This window comes from Herpailurus yagouaroundi, unplaced genomic scaffold, assembly GCF_014898765.1.
Source record: "Herpailurus yagouaroundi ecotype Mexico unplaced genomic scaffold, PumYag 530, whole genome shotgun sequence".
NCBI lineage: Eukaryota > Metazoa > Chordata > Mammalia > Carnivora > Felidae > Herpailurus > Herpailurus yagouaroundi.
In genome coordinates this window covers 4,276,573-4,291,904 of record NW_024412747.1, presented here as the reverse complement: position 1 = coordinate 4,291,904, position 15,332 = coordinate 4,276,573, and the positions used below count along the sequence as shown (strand labels likewise).

Here is a 15,332-nt window from a genome sequence, read left to right as displayed (position 1 = left end):
CCATATTTCATTTTTTCTCATTGCCACGTAGTATTCCATAGTGTATATAAACCACAATTTCTTTATCCATTCATCAGTGGATGGACATTTAGGCTCTTTCCATAATTTGGCTATTGTTGAGAGTGCTGCTATGAACATTGGGGTACAAGTGCCCCTATGCATCAGTACTCCTGTGTCCCTTGGATAAATTCCTAGCAGTGCTATTGCTGGGTCATAGGGTAGGTCTATTTTTAATTTTCTGAGGAACCTCCACACTGCTTTCCAGAGTGGCTGCACCAATTTGCATTCCCACCAACAGTGCAAGAGGGTTCCCGTTTCTCCACATCCTCGCCAGCATCTATAGTCTCCTGATTTGTTCATTTTGGCCACTCTGACTGGCGTGAGGTGATACCTGAGTGTGGTTTTGATTTGTATTTCCCTGATAAGGAGCGACGCTGAACATCTTTTCATGTGCTTGTTGGCCATCCGGATGTCTTCTTTAGAGAAGTGTCTATTCATGTTTTCTGCCCATTTCTTCACAGGGTTATTTGCTTTTCGGGTGTGGAGTTTGGTGAGCTCTTTATAGATTTTGGATACTAGCCCTTTGTCCGATATGTCATTTGCAAATATCTTTTCCCATTCCGTTGGTTGCCTTTTCGTTTTGTTGGTTGTTTCCTTTGCTGTGCAGAAGCTTTTTATCTTCATAAGGTCCCAGTAATTCACTTTTGCTTTTAATTCCCTTGCCTTTGGGGATGTGTCGAGTAAGAGATTGCTACGGCTGAGGTCAGAGAGGTCTTTTCCTGCTTTCTCCTCTAGGGTTTTGATGGTTTCCTGTCTCACATTCAGGTCCTTGATCCATTTTGAGTTTATTTTTGTGAATGGTGTGAGAAAGTGGTCTAGTTTCAACCTTCTGCATGTTGCTGTCCAGTTCTCCCAGCACCATTTGTTAAAGAGACTGTCTTTTTTCTATTGGATGTTCTTTCCTGCTTTGTCAAAGATGAGTTGGCCATACGTTTGTGGGTCTAGTTCTGGGGTTTCTATTCTATTCCATTGGTCTATGTGTCTGTTTTTGTGCCATATTTATTTATTTCTGAGAAAGAGTGAGCAGGGGAGAGGCAGAGAGACAGGGAGACAGAATCCCACGCAGGCTCTGTGCCATCAATACAGAGCCCCACGTGGGGCTCGAACTCACGAACTGTGAGATGGTGACCTGAGCCAAAACCAAGAGTCCCATGCTTAACCGACGGAGCCACTCAGGCACCCCTCCCTTTGTTCTTAAGGTAAGCTGATATTCAAGCTATAGAAAGAGAAAAACAAGACACCACGTAGCTTAAGAGATTGTACAAGAAATTGCCATTGTGTGAAAAAGCATGGCATAAAAGAAAAATATTTACTAAATTATCCCAAAAGTGGAAGTGAGGAACAGAAACTGGGAAATAGGAGTAACAAGAGAGATTTTTCACTGTACACCCATGTATGACTTTTGACTTTTGAAGCATGTGAGTGTATTATCTATTCAAATATTAAAAATCTTACAAGTCATGAAAGCACCAATAAACAAGAAATATTAGCAATAAAATAATTTTTAAAAGCTGGCTACTTACATTAGGTGTTTGGGGAAGACCTCTCTGAGGAAGTAGCATTTAAGCTGAGTTCTGAATGACAAGAAATTAGCCATACTATAATCCTGGTGCAGAGCAATCGAAGCAAAAGGAGTACAAAGGTCTTAAGGTGAGAAAGAGCTTTGCCAATATGTACAAGATAATGTAGGAGCCAGATCACGAAGGACTTTGTAAACCAGAGTAAGGGTTTTAGCTTTTTTCTTTAAGATTTTATTTTATTTTATTATCTTATTAACGAGCTTTAATTCACTTTTTTTTTTAATGTTTATTTTTGAGAGAGAGAGCATGTACGAGTACAAGCAGGGGTGGGCCAGACAGAGAGGGAGACATAGAATCCGAAGCAGGCTCCAGGCTCCGAGCTGTCAGCACAGAGCCTGACGCGGGGCTCAAACCCACAAACTGTGAGATCATGACCTGAGCCAAAGTCAGATGCCTACCGACTGAGCAACCCAGGTGCCCCTAGCACTGCATTTGTCTAGTATAGAACTGTGTGGTGGCCATAGCTGGAGCCTGGGTCCTCCACACACAGACTCTGGTATGGGTCTTTACAAGATGGTCATCGAATTCCTGATAGGGAGACTTGAAGAACACAGTCTCTTTCCAGAGGCCAGGGGTGAGATAGCTGTAGGTCTTGGACACGCCATCAAAAGAGGCCTTGGCTGGAACAGGGAAAACGGCAGGAGGGGGGGGTGGATTCATCTGACACAACGCTCCTGATGCATATAGAAGCTGTTGTAATCCTAGGAACAGAGGCCACTCGGGCTGGTCTGAAGTGCATTAGGAGGGCCTGCCTCTCTCTCTGAAAATACACCAACCACACACTGAGTATGATGAAGTGGAGTCGAGAGAGGTAAGATTTTATTCTTAAGCGATCTCTACACCCAACATGGGGCTTGAACTTACAACCCCGGGATCAAGGGTCGCACGCATGCTCTACCGACTGAGGCAGCCAGGTGCCTCAGGATGTTAGCTTTTCATCTAAATGCAACTGGGCAGCCAATAGAGGGTTTCAAGAAAGGGAGGAACTATATTGAATTGACATTTATAAAAGTCCATTCTGACATCTGAGTAGATGATGAATTTATAGGCGTCTATGAGAGGACATAAGGAGACCCCCGAGAACAGTGTCAGAGTATCCCATGAGAGACAATGGCAGCTAAAACAAGGGTGGGAGCAGGGCACACAGTGCAAAAAGGGCAAGCTGGGGTTAGTTTAAGTGGAATTAACAGGAATTACTGGGGGATAGCATGTAGAGTTAATGAAAAGAGGAATCAAGGATGATCACCGGATTTTTAAAGAAACTGAGTAGATAGCGGTACCGTAACTTGGATTTAGGAAGACAGAGGAGGAACAGCATTTTGGGGGGAAAATTAGAGATGCCTATGAGCTATCCGAGAAGAGATGTCAAGAAGGCATTTGCATGCACAAGGCAAGAGAGAGTTCACAGGAGAGATCAAGCAAGGCAGGACGTTGGAATTGTGTCACTGACATGCAGATGATGTATAGAGCCGTGGGACTGAATGAGTTCACCTAGGCATAGTGGGTTCTGCACTGATCCCTGGACACTCCACTTTTAGGAATATATGTATCTTTTGAAACTGCTTTTTTGATTCACACACCATACAATTCAGTGGGTCTTATTATATTCATGGAGTTATGTAACCATCACCACAATCTAATTTTAGAACATTTTTGCTTCCCTAAAAGAAACCCCATCCGTGTTACGATTCACTCTTCATTTTCCGTCCACTTCACTTCCTAGCCCCCACCCTGGCCAGCCATAAATCTGTCTTCTGTCTGTAGATTCACCTATCCTGGACATTTCATATAAGTGGAATCATACAATATATTACATAGTTCTTGTGACTGGCTTTGTTCACTTAACATGGTGTTTTCAAGGTTAATCCGTGTAGTATCACAATTTCATTTCTTTGTAAGTCTGAATAACAGTCTATCATATAGATATACCACATGTTGTTTATCCGCTTGTCAATTGATGGGCATTTGGGTAGTTCCTACTTTTTGGCTCTTATGAGTAATGTTGCTAGGAACATTTGCATATAAGTTTTTGTGTGGGTGTATTTTTTCATTTCTTTTGGATAATGTTCCCCCAAAACTCCTATTTTGAAGCCTCAACCTCCATTATTTTGTATTTGGAGATAGGGTCTTTATGGAAGTAATTAACTTGAATGAGGTCATAAGGGTGGGGACCTGATCCAACAGGATTAGTGTCCTTATAAGAAGAGACAGAGAGAACTATTTTCTCTCTTTATGTCATGTGAGGACACAGTGAGAAGACAGCCATCTGCAAGCCAGGAGAGAGGTTCTCACCAGGAATCAAACTGGCTGGCACCTTAACCTTGGACTTCAGAACTGTGAGAAAATAAACTTCTGTTGTTTAAGCCACTCAGTTTGTGGTATTTTGTTATAGCAGCTCAAGCCAACAGTGACAGGTAAATCCTAGAAGTGGCATTGCTAACTCATATGGTGACCTTGTTTTACATTTTGAGAAGGGACTATATACTTAAGATATACTCCCTCAGATGTACAAAATGTATACAAAAGTATATATATATATATATTTTTTAAATGTTTTTCTTTAGTTTTGAGAGAGAGAGATGGAGTACAAGCAGGGGAGGGGCAGAGAGAGAAGGGAGGCACACAATCCAAAGCAGGCTCCAGGCTCCAAGCTGTCACCACAGAGCCCGATGCAGGGCTTGAACCCATGAACTGTGATATCATGACCTGAGCCAAAGTCGGTTGCTTAACCAACTGAGCCACCTAGGTGCCCCTATAAAAGTATATTTATTGCAGCAGCATCTATAATAGAAAAAAGTTGATTAAATCACATTCTGTGATTGAGTGGAGCAAAACTATATATTATAAGGACATATAGATGTAGATATAGATATTTACAGATACAGATATTAACAAAATACTTTTTTTGAGATACTTGTGTTCTTCCACCTCTATTTTTTCCATCCTTACTTCCAAAAAGGTACCCATGCCATTTTGCGCTTTTTCACCTCTGGGAAGTATTATGATTCTAGGACTAAAAGAAATTTCTTGGAAGATACTTCCTTTTCTGAATTAATTTTCCTGAAACCTGAGTCTATTGATGAGGTCAGTCTAGGTGTCCGGGAAGAAGGGCACAGAAAAAAGGAGCAGTGACTTTCAGGGCAAAGAGAAAAGAAGAGAGGAGAGATTCTGGGAAGGGAGCAAAACCCAGAAGTTCCCATGATTGTGGGTAACGTTCCTGGGGATGAGCAAGACTCTAGAGAGGATGGACCAGACAGTAACATCCCCACTCCCTTCTGCATGAATTTTTTGAGGACACATTCAATCCACTACCCCAAGGGAAATGCAAAAAAAAAATATCCATGCAAAACCTCGTACACAAATGTTCATAGCAACATTCCCATGGCAAGGAAGCAGAAACATGTCAGACTTTGAAGGATCTTTGTCAGCTTTAACAATAAAGCTGTCAACAGTGTCTATGAAGCTTGGAGATGAGATGCCCTCAGGCGCTTCTTAAATCTAAAAGCTGGGAAAGTGGCCCCAAGTCTGCCTGAGATGAATTTTTCTGCTAGTGTTCATTCTTTTTTTCAATTTGGGAGAATACTACAAGGAAAGTAAAAGAAATAAAAAGGCTAAAAATATCGAAATAACATTGAGAATGGAAGGGCTCTGTTAGGTGCCTCAGTCAACTTTGGCTCAGGTCATGATCTCACGGCTGCTTGTGAGTTCGAGCCCTACGTCGGGCTCTGTGCTGATAGCTCAGAGCCTGGAGCCTGCTTTGGATTCTGTGTCTCCTTCTCTCTCTGCCCCTCCCCCGCTTGCACTTTCTCTCTCTCTCTCTCTCCCTCTCTCTTTCTCAAAAATAAATAAACATTAAAAAAAAAATTTTTTTTTAAAGGAAGGGCTCTGTTAGTGGATGAGAGATTCCAGAATACACACAGCAGATTACTGACTGATGAAAGCCGTGCAGATAAAGCCATAGCTAAATATATGCAGAGAAGTGGTTGTGGCTGACACAGGATCCAACAGGCTCAGTAAAGCCATATGCAGAATAATGCCCCCACCAAAGATGTCCATGTCCTCATCCCCAGAACTGTAAATATGGTAGGTATATGGCAAAGGGCACGAAGGCTGCAGACGAAATTAAGTTGCTAATCAGATGACCCTAAAACAGGGAGATTATCCTGAATTGTCCAGGTGGAACAATGTAATTTCAAGAATTTTTCTAAGTGGAAGAAGGGGGCAGAAGGGGAGAGTCAAGGAAAATGTGAGACTACAAACAAAGTCACAGTGATGTGGAATGGACTCAACCCACCATTTCTGACTGTATAGATGGAGGAAGGGGACCATGAGCCGTGGAATACAGGTGGCCCCTACAAACCAGAAAAGGCAAGGAAACAGATTCTTGCCTGGAGCCTCCAGATAGCAACACAGCCCTGCTGACACCTTGCTTTTAGCCCAGTGAGAAGTGTTATACTTCTTCAGACCTGTAAGATAATTAATATATGTTGTTTTAAGCCACTAAGATTGTGATAATCTGTTAGAGCAGCAATAGGAAACTAACTGGAACAGTGCTATACTTGTCAACACAGAGGTTTGAAGGGATAAATATGGATGAAAACAGAAATTAATTGATGGGCTGTAAACAAAAGGATGAACACCCCCCTCCCCCCCGGCCGCCGCCCCCCGCCACTACCTCCTTCTTGTGCCCAGTAGGGAAACTAAATCATCATTGCCAGGTATACGTCCTTAAGCAAAAGAGGAAGACATCTTCTCTAGAGAACTAGAAGTCAGTTTCCGGGATGAATTTGGGCAACTGGCAGAGGTGCTGGTGTCAAAGAGCCACACTCTTCTACTGGGCATTTGAGAGCCTTCCGGAAGTTTGATGGCTGTTCCTTTCCCATTCTCATGACAATGAGACTTACCATCAGGCAGCCCTGCTCACAGGAGCTGAGCTCCCACTTGCTCCCATTTAGCGTTTCTACTGCCTCGTTCTGTAATATAAATGGACAGCTGGAAACTCCCACATTTATGGAGTACCTGCTGTATAACAGAGAAAACCGAGGTTAAAAAAGAAGCAACAACAAAACAAGAAAATATAGAAAAATTTAACTTAGACGGGACAGGAATAATTAAGGGAACACAGAAAACCTTAAAATAAGACAAACCATAACCTTAAATAGTATCATTGGAGAGATTTGAGAAGATATCGAATTGAATCTATGCCTGGTGTTGTTTATCTACCCAGAAGTCATTTCCTTGCTTTTTTCTTGTGGTAAGAACCTTGATACTTTCTCCCTGTTTCATGGCCATGTGCTTCCAGGGAGGCAGAATTCTCTCTTCCTCTGAGACGGTCAGACTTTTTTCTCTAAAGGCCTTCAAGTGATGGGATGAGGCCCACCCACATTATGGAAGGCAATCTGGTTTGCCCAAAGTGTACTGATTCAACTGTTTATCTCATCTAAAACACTCCTTCACAGCAATATCTAGACAAGTGTTTGACCAAATATCTGGGTATAGACTTAACTTTCATGCTGTCTACTTAGACACTAATGAAATCAAATATATCTCCTGGTATTTAGTGGGTTTACCTGACCTTGATCTTCTATCAAGTTACCCCATAACTCCAAATGATTTCTGTATTAAAATAGTTGTTAGCCTTCCAATAACAAAAATCAAGAAAGTAGATGTAGACACAGAGAGAGTAGGTAGCACAAGAAGAACAATAGGCAAAGATAGATAATCACGGAGGGAGCAATCAAAGCAGTAAGGAACTCCTTTACGGAAGGAAGAAGAGACTAGAAGAATTCTTTGGAGTTCTTTGGGCACTTGGGTGGCTGACTGGGTTAAGTGTCTGTTGGGCTTAGGTCATGATCTCACGGTTTGAGTTTGAGCCCCACTGTGGGCTTTGTACTGACATCACAGAGCCTGCTTCAGATCCTCTATCTCCCCCCGCCCCCCCCCCCGCACTCCCCTGCTTGCATGCTCTCTTTCTCTGTCTCTCTCTCTCTTAAAGATAAATAAACCTTAAAAACAAAATAAAAGTGTCCTCCAACTTTCATGAGTCTAAGAACCTTGTTCACAATAGTGATAAGGTTCATTCAAAAGCAAGCCTATAGTCTAACAAAGGTTTATTTAGTTGCTGAAACAAGTAAGACCACACACACACCAGAGGGGCAGTATGTCTAACTTAAAAAAAAAAAAAAAAAAAAAAAGGCAGAGGCAGGGGAAGAGACTGTGATAGCATAGGATTGGGTGCAGTATAGGTAAGAATTAAGCAGGCTCTGGTCTGGGCTATGAAGCAGACTCTAAGGTCTGGAACTCTTGAAAACTACAAAGTTGAAATAAACGTGGAATGTTATATCTGAAAACCCCTTATTTGAAGCTCTATACCTGGACTGGAAAAGTGCCAAAATGATCCACATGGCTTAGCTCTGCCAGGCAGGAGAGGGATGTTCCATTCTCACTGATAGGATTTCAAACAACAAACTTCTGAGAGTTCTGTTTTAGGGAGCAAGGCTTTTCATCCCATGTCCTTTCATTAATCAACAAAAGCAGTTGTTTACAGATTCACAATGGATATCTCTCTATGTACTGAAATTCTTCTCAACTTTAACAGTAAGCATGAATGCTACCTCCCTTAGTTGTTATTCAATTTCCCCTTGTGCGGGGGGGGGGGGTGGGGTGGGTGGGTAATAAAGGCTTCTTATTTTCAACCAATGATACCAACACCACAGCTATGTGTGCTTTAATCATGTACCAGACCCCATTGCTCAATGTTTATTTGTGTCATCTCATTTGATCCTCGTAACAAACCACTGAGCTAATTACATAGAAACCTGACGCTTAGAAATTAACAAACCTATGGAATTTGCTTTTTCTATGATTGTACTTACTTTCATTCTGCCTATTTTACCTGGTTGATTATTATTATTATCCTCTTAGTTTTTGAGGCATCAACACTATCTTCTTATCTGTGACCACACGCCTCCGACTTGGTAGACTCTCAATAAACATGGAAGTGAATCACAAGTAGGCTGGAACATGTACGTTCATTGAGTTGTTCCGTCCTGAGTTTAGAGGAATCACTCGGGCAGCAGAGGGGCGGGGAGCTTGCCCAGGTTTGGGTGGGTGGACCAAACCTCCGACTCCGAAGCCTCTTGCTCGCTATAGCCACGCCTAAGCTCCAGCTGCCACCGCCCACCCAGCGGAGGTGGGACTTCCTGTCTCCCTAAGGAAGCACTTCCGGCCAGGACCGGAAGCTCCGCTGCTGCCTGGCGCGTGCGAGGGTCGGTGTCCGAACCCCCCGGGCTCTCTGCCTGCAGGTGAGCTTCGGAGGGGCTGAGGGGCTGCGGGAGCCAAGCGTTCGTGGCTGGCCAGTGGCCGGTGCGTCACCCTGCAATGCTTCGGTCGTTTAGTCCTTTCCTAGAAACTTCTTAGCTGGTCAAGAGTCGGGCGTTGCCTGCTCCCTGCCGCCTCGACCAGACCCAGACGCGCCGGCTGTAGGGAGTCCGGGCCGGCGAGCGGGCGAGGGAGCCGCACTGGCAGCGCCGTCCATCCCTTTACCGGGAAGCCTTGCTGGCGGGTTACTTTGGACGAGGTGAAATAGCTCAGGTTAGAGAAACAGCCCTGAAGTTCCGAATCATTTAACATTTGTGGAGGAGGAGGAATAACGTGTGGTAGGTGGAGAACATTTAATATTTTGAAATAGTGTTTACCACCAACTGCGGACTGTTGCGAGTTGTGGGTGGGTGCACAGGAGGGTGCGACATCCCTGTCCCCAAAGAAACAACAGTCTCGTTGGAAGACAGGGTTCACAAATGCCAGACTGTTAAGGTAGAGACGGGGGAGATAAAGATTCAGGGAGCAGACTTGTTTGACATTAACCTAGCCAAGGCCGCTGTCATTTGATATTTGTCTCAGCATCGTTTTAGTTTTAACCTTTCTGTATGCTTTTATAAACAGCTATCGCTGGGGATTTTTAAAAATCCACGGCAACAGTCTCTGCCTTTTGACAGGCAGGTTTCTGTACTTATTCATTGTCATTACTGAGACCTTTGTTCAGGCCCAAACTTTTGGAGCCATCCATGACTCATCTCTTTCACACACCACACCTTCGATCTGCCAGCAGATTGTATGGACTTCACCTTCAGAATCTGTCCGGACTCCCAGTCCCTTCTCACCCAGACTACTGCATAGCCACCTAACTAATCTGCTTTTTCTTCTTTCATTCTTTTTTCATTACAGCGTCTAGAGTGATCCTCCTAAAAAAAAAAAAAAAAAAAAATCAAATTTTTGCCCTCCTCTCAAGAAATCCTCCATGGACTACTGGGGTGCCTGGGTGGCTCAGTTCGTTAAGCCTCCCGACTCTTGATCTCAGCTCAGGTGTTGATTTCAGAGTGGTGGGTTCAGGCTCCCCACTGGGTGTGAGGGCTACTTAAAAAAGAAACAGAAAAAGAAAAAAAAAAAAATCCTCCAAAGAATGCCCATTTCATTCAAGAGTAAAAGCCAAAGCTGGTAGAGTGACCCCCAGAGTCCTGTATGATCCCCTCCTGTTTTACCTCTGATCTCTCTCGCTACTTCTCAAGCCTCCTCAAGCACATCCCAACCTCAGGATATTTGCACTTGGGGTTCTTTTGCCTGGAAGTCTCTCCAGTCCCTCCGTCTGTCTATATGGTTCCGACCCTTACCTCCCTTCTAGTTTTTGGAATTTTACCTTGTCAGGGAGGTCTTCTCTGACATATCCTTCCATCTCCATTGCCCTCTTTGTCCTTGTGCTTCCCATTCATTATATGACATGCCATGTGGTTCATTTATCTGGCTTACTGTGTTCCCCCACTAGGATAGAAGCTTCATGAGGGCAGATATTTTTGTTCTGTTTACTGCTGTATTCCTAGTGCCTAAAACAATATCTGGCTTTCAATAGGCTTCCCATAATATAACAGTTGAATGAATGGATTTGGACCTTTTCTACCATTTTATACTTTGTACTTTCTGTGCTTTTTTTCTCTTCCTTTCTTGACTTTTTTTGGATTGAGATTGGGTTTTGTTTTGTTTTCTCTCTTCATATTTTCTTTTCTACTTCTTTGGAAGATAGATTACTCTGTTCTTATACCAGTTAACCTTTTTTTTTTTTTTTAAGGAAGAATTATTTTTTATTTATTTTATTTACTATTTTTTAATGTTCATTTACTTTTGAGAGAGACAGAGCATGAACAGGGGAGGGGCAGAGAGAGAGGGAGACACAGAATCCAAAGCAGGCCCCAGGCTCTGAGCTGTAGGCACAGAGCCCAATGCGGGGCTTGTGTCTCAGACCTTGAGATCATGACCTGAGCCAAAGTCAGATGCTTAACTGACTGAGCCACCCAGGTGCCCTGGTTAACCTTTTAAATTTAATTTTGAATTTCACTATGAATACTTAATTGAATCTAATTCAATCTTAATTGAAATTTTTTAATGTTTATCTTTGAGAGAGTGTGAGCAGGGGAGGGGCAGAGAGAGGGAGACAGAATCCATAGCAGGCTCCAGGCTCCAGGCTCCCGGCTCCCAAGCTGTCAGCACAGAGTCCCACACCGGGCTTGAACTCACAGGCTGTGAGATCATGACCTGAGCTGAAGTCACATGCTTAACCAACTGAGCCACCCAGGCATCCCAGTCTTAATTGAATCTCAACCCTGCAGAACAATATTGTTTTTACCTTTAAGTTATGGATTTAAACAGACTTCTTGGATCATCTCAATTCTTAATTATTTTTGTAAGATGTGAATGTTCAACAATAAAACTAGAGTTGTTACCATTTTCTGGTGGTTTTGTTTTTTTCTTTTTGATTTATTAAAGTCAGTTTATCATATACTTTAGTAGAATGTTTGTTGTATGCTTAGCACTTCAAAGTTTATTTTAAAAGTTTATGGTACTTTCCCTACCTTACCCTTTTGTTGGGAAATATGCAACAATACATTGTCTCTAATGGAGAGTACGTTAAAAAATAATAAGGTAGGCATATTATTCAGTGTGAAATGAATATGACCCAGAAAGTAAGTAAGTTCTACCAGAAAGGAGAAACGTTATAGGTTGCCAGTTATTAGGAGTGGCTGGGATGAATTTGTGGAGGAATGATTTGGGAAGATTTGCTGATTTTTGAAAGTGTGTACAGAAAGGGCACAAGGTTATTAATTTATTCTCTTTTATATAGTTTTGTCAGAAAAATTGTGGGTTTGGTGTAGATGTAAGTCATTGATGTTTTAGAGAGGAGATGTGCCTCTTTCAGAGAGAATATGTGCCTCCTATAGCCTCTTAGGAAATGCTTAAAACTTTTTGGAGGACGTACTTAAAATTACATGAGACAGTTCAGTATGTGAAGACAAAGGAACTACCGTGAGGACAGAGTACAACTTGGAGACAGGCTTTGACATGAGGCATAAAAGGACAGCAAGACATGCTGAGTGAAATAAGGCAGTCCCAAAAGAGAAATAGTGCTTGATTCCACTTAGATACCTAGAGGAGGCAAGTTCATGGAAACGGAAGGTAGGGGCTAGGGAGAGAGGGATATGGGGAGTCCTTCAGTGGGTGTAGAGTTTCAGTTTTGCTAGATAGAAAAGTTTCGGTGATTAGTTGCACAACAGTGTTAGCATATCTAATGCCTCTGAACCATATACTTTAAAGCGGCTCAGGTCACGATCTCACAGTTGATGAGTTCCAGCCCCTTGGGCTCTGCGCTGACTGTGCGGTGCCCGCTTGGGATTCTCTCTCCCGTTCTCTGTGCCCCTCCCCTGCGGGCTCACTCTCAAAATAAACTTAAAACACAATGGTTAAGGTGATAAATTTTATGTTACGTGTATTTTACCACAACTAAAAAACCTTTTTAAAAAAGACATCGGAAGGATCCTGCGCTCCCCTCCCCACCTTCACCCCCCCCCCCCGCCCCCCGCCTCCGATGCTGGTGGCACCTCAGAGCAACCTGTTTCCTTGGGGCTCTGGGGAGGTGAGCAGTCCAGTGCCCCGAGTGCCTGTTGAAGGTGACAGTGATGCGGAGATCTAAAAGAAAGATAGTTTCCAAACTGGGATGGATATTAAGATATGGAAAAAGAGGTCGATAATGATAGTGGAGAATCACAGGGCCAGACTCTGGTGTTCTCAGCTCTGCGGGGGACTCATTCTCACAGTAACGGTTTGTTGAGGAGAAAGAGTGGGGTGGTGAAGCTTTATGTCCAAAACAATTCATTTTCTGTGGACTGTGAGTCATTGGTTCGAGCCCTTCGAGAACTGTCTGTCTCACTCCACCTCCATGTTGCTGCTGAATCGGTCCAGGCCACCCTTCCTTTGGAGCTTCCTCAGGTGAAACCAAAGAGAAATGATGAAACCAAGGGACTGGGGAGGCACTTAAAAGGGCCCTTGGGGCCTGGAGGAAAGGGATCCGTCTCTAAGCTGAAATCTGCTGCTGGCTGCCCCAGGCACCTGGGGAAGGATAGCCCAAGCCTGGATCCTTGTAGGGTTCTTAGGAACCCGCTGCCCCACTGCAGTCAGCCGCACACCACTCGGAGGAAGAAGTAGATCTGCCGTTTAGTTTAGACGTGCCTGTAAAAGAGAGAACATCTTAGACCAGACACCTCGGGACCGAAAATCTGAGACAGATGGGGAGGTGGTCCAAGAAGAAGGTCCTGCAGAACCACCTGCAATGGAAGAAAACGTGGAGTCTGAGCAACCAGGTACATCAAAAACTGTTACTGAGGAAGAGCTGAACGACTGGTTGGGCAGCATGATTTCCTAACATTAAAAAAAAAAAGCAAAAAGAAAAATGAAAAAAAGTCCCTGAAGCAGATTTTGGTTGCCTTGTCAGCAAGGGCAGGCTCAAGGCTGTCCTTCCGGAACAGCTGATTTACAAGCATGCCTCAAGCCTGTGTGTGCCATCACGCTTGCCCCAATAAACGGCCTACCTCTATGTCCCGCGACCTCTGAAACCATACATTTAAGAGGCTCCTTGCATTTGTTCTCTGGCTTAAATCTAATAGAGTCCTTGACGGCAGCGGACGTTACGGCTCTTGTTTCCAGCCCCCTTCCCTTCGATGTTTGCAGCCTAGCAGGTGCTGCTGACAGAATGGGAGCAGACAACAAGGCATGCGCTTAGCCAAAATAAAGGAACGCTGGTCTACGGAGGGGGGGGGGGGGCGGAGAAAAAGACAGCAGGTGGGTTTGTTTAAAATTGTGCTAAATAGCAGGGTGCCTGGCTGGCTCAGTCGGTAAAGCATATGACTCCTGATCTTGGGGTGGTCAGCTTGAGCCCCTTGTTGGGGGTAGGGCTTATTAAAAAAATTGGGCTACGTACTTGGAAATTGTTACATTTTGGGTAGTAAGTTAAAAGCAGATATTTTTGCCCTTAAATGTTTAAAGGATTCCCAAGTTCTGTATCTGGTCTCAACATGAACCTCTAATCAAAGAAACCCTCTTACACTTCCCTACCTAGAAAGTTCATTTTCCTTACTCTCTGCTGTCCATTCCTGACAGCTTCATCAGGGCGTGGTTTCCACAGGGAGCCGTCCCTCCCTCTTAACCCACATGGTTCTCTTCCATCACTGAATTTGGTCCTTGCACTTTGAATTTTAGGTCTTAGTTTTTTGCTGTTGGTTATCTCTCCCAGTTAGACTATAAGTTCCTTTTAAGAGCATGTGTTTCAACTCCTTGTGTTCTTGGTAACAGGTTAATAAGCGTAAGGACTCACAGCTTGTTAGTGTCTGAGCCAAGATCACTACTTGAAGCTCCAAAATCTCAGGTGTGGCTCCCATTGATGTTGAGTTTTCTACTCGATAGGTGTCAGTGTGTGAACGATCTTCAGACCTCACACTGAATATTTTGGTACAGTTTTGAATAAACACAGGGAAAGATTGAGGGACATATATTTGGAAAGGTAATGGAAGTCATATTGAAAAATCTTTTTTCTAATATTCATTCACAAAGTGCCAGTACTTTTTACCTCTTCTTTTGTGCATCAGATATCTTTTTGGATCTCTTGGTGGTTTAAGAAGGTGGGAAATGAGATAGAATCCATACCTGTGAGCGGTGTGGGCCTACTGCAATTAAACTTCCCCATGTCAGGTACTGTTATTCTGAATTTGTAATATATTTCTTTGAATTTATGGAGTGTTTTCTCCTTATCTAAATATAGAATCTAGGGGTGCCTGATGGCTCAGTTGGTTGGGCGTCCGACTTCAGCTCAGGTCATGATCTCGCGATTCGAGGGTTTGAGCCCTGTGTCCGCCTCTGTGCTGACAGCTCAGAGCCTGGGACCTGCTTTCGATTCTGTGTGTCCCTCTCTCTCTCTCTGCCCCTCTCCTGTTCATGCTCTGTCTCTCTCTCAAAAATAAACATTAAAAAAAATTTTAAGTATAGAATCTAATTTATGATGTTAAGGGTCTTAGTGATTAAGAGATGTTAATGGCTAACATTTATTTATTATTATTTTTTTTAACTGCTTTATTTATTTTTGAGAGAGAGACCAAGTGCAAGTGGGTGGGGAGGATGAGGGCAGAGAGAAAAGGAGACACAGAATCCAAAGCAGGCACCAGGCTCTGAGCTGTCAGCACAGAGCCCGACATGGAGCTTGAACCCTTGAACTGTGAGATCATGACCCTAGCCGAAGTCGGATGATGCTCAATTGACAGTGCCACCCGGGTGCCCCAGTAAATTATTTATTTTTAAAGTTTATTTATGTTGAGAAGG

At 43.4% G+C, this 15,332-nt stretch overlaps 1 protein-coding gene, 1 non-coding gene and 1 pseudogene across 3 annotated transcripts in view; 2 read left to right on the top strand and 1 right to left on the bottom strand.

Annotated features, from left to right (window-relative positions):
- The first annotated feature begins 2,153 nt into the window (after window positions 1-2,153).
- LOC121023166 (cell death regulator Aven-like) lies at window positions 2,154-14,780 on the top strand (annotated as a pseudogene).
- On the bottom strand, window positions 2,329-2,452 carry LOC121023262 (small nucleolar RNA SNORA64/SNORA10 family). The gene has a single exon (XR_005787327.1). It is a non-coding gene; the product is annotated as a small nucleolar RNA SNORA64/SNORA10 family (small nucleolar RNA).
- TBCE (tubulin folding cofactor E) overlaps window positions 8,865-15,332 on the top strand; it is a 92,726-nt gene continuing 86,258 nt past the window's right edge. The window contains exon 1 of one of the 2 annotated variants that reach the window (XM_040464879.1): window positions 8,865-8,944. The gene's annotated coding sequence lies outside the window, so the exon portion shown is untranslated. The remainder of the gene's footprint in view (window positions 8,945-15,332) is intronic. The other variant, XM_040464880.1, reaches the window with a different exon arrangement.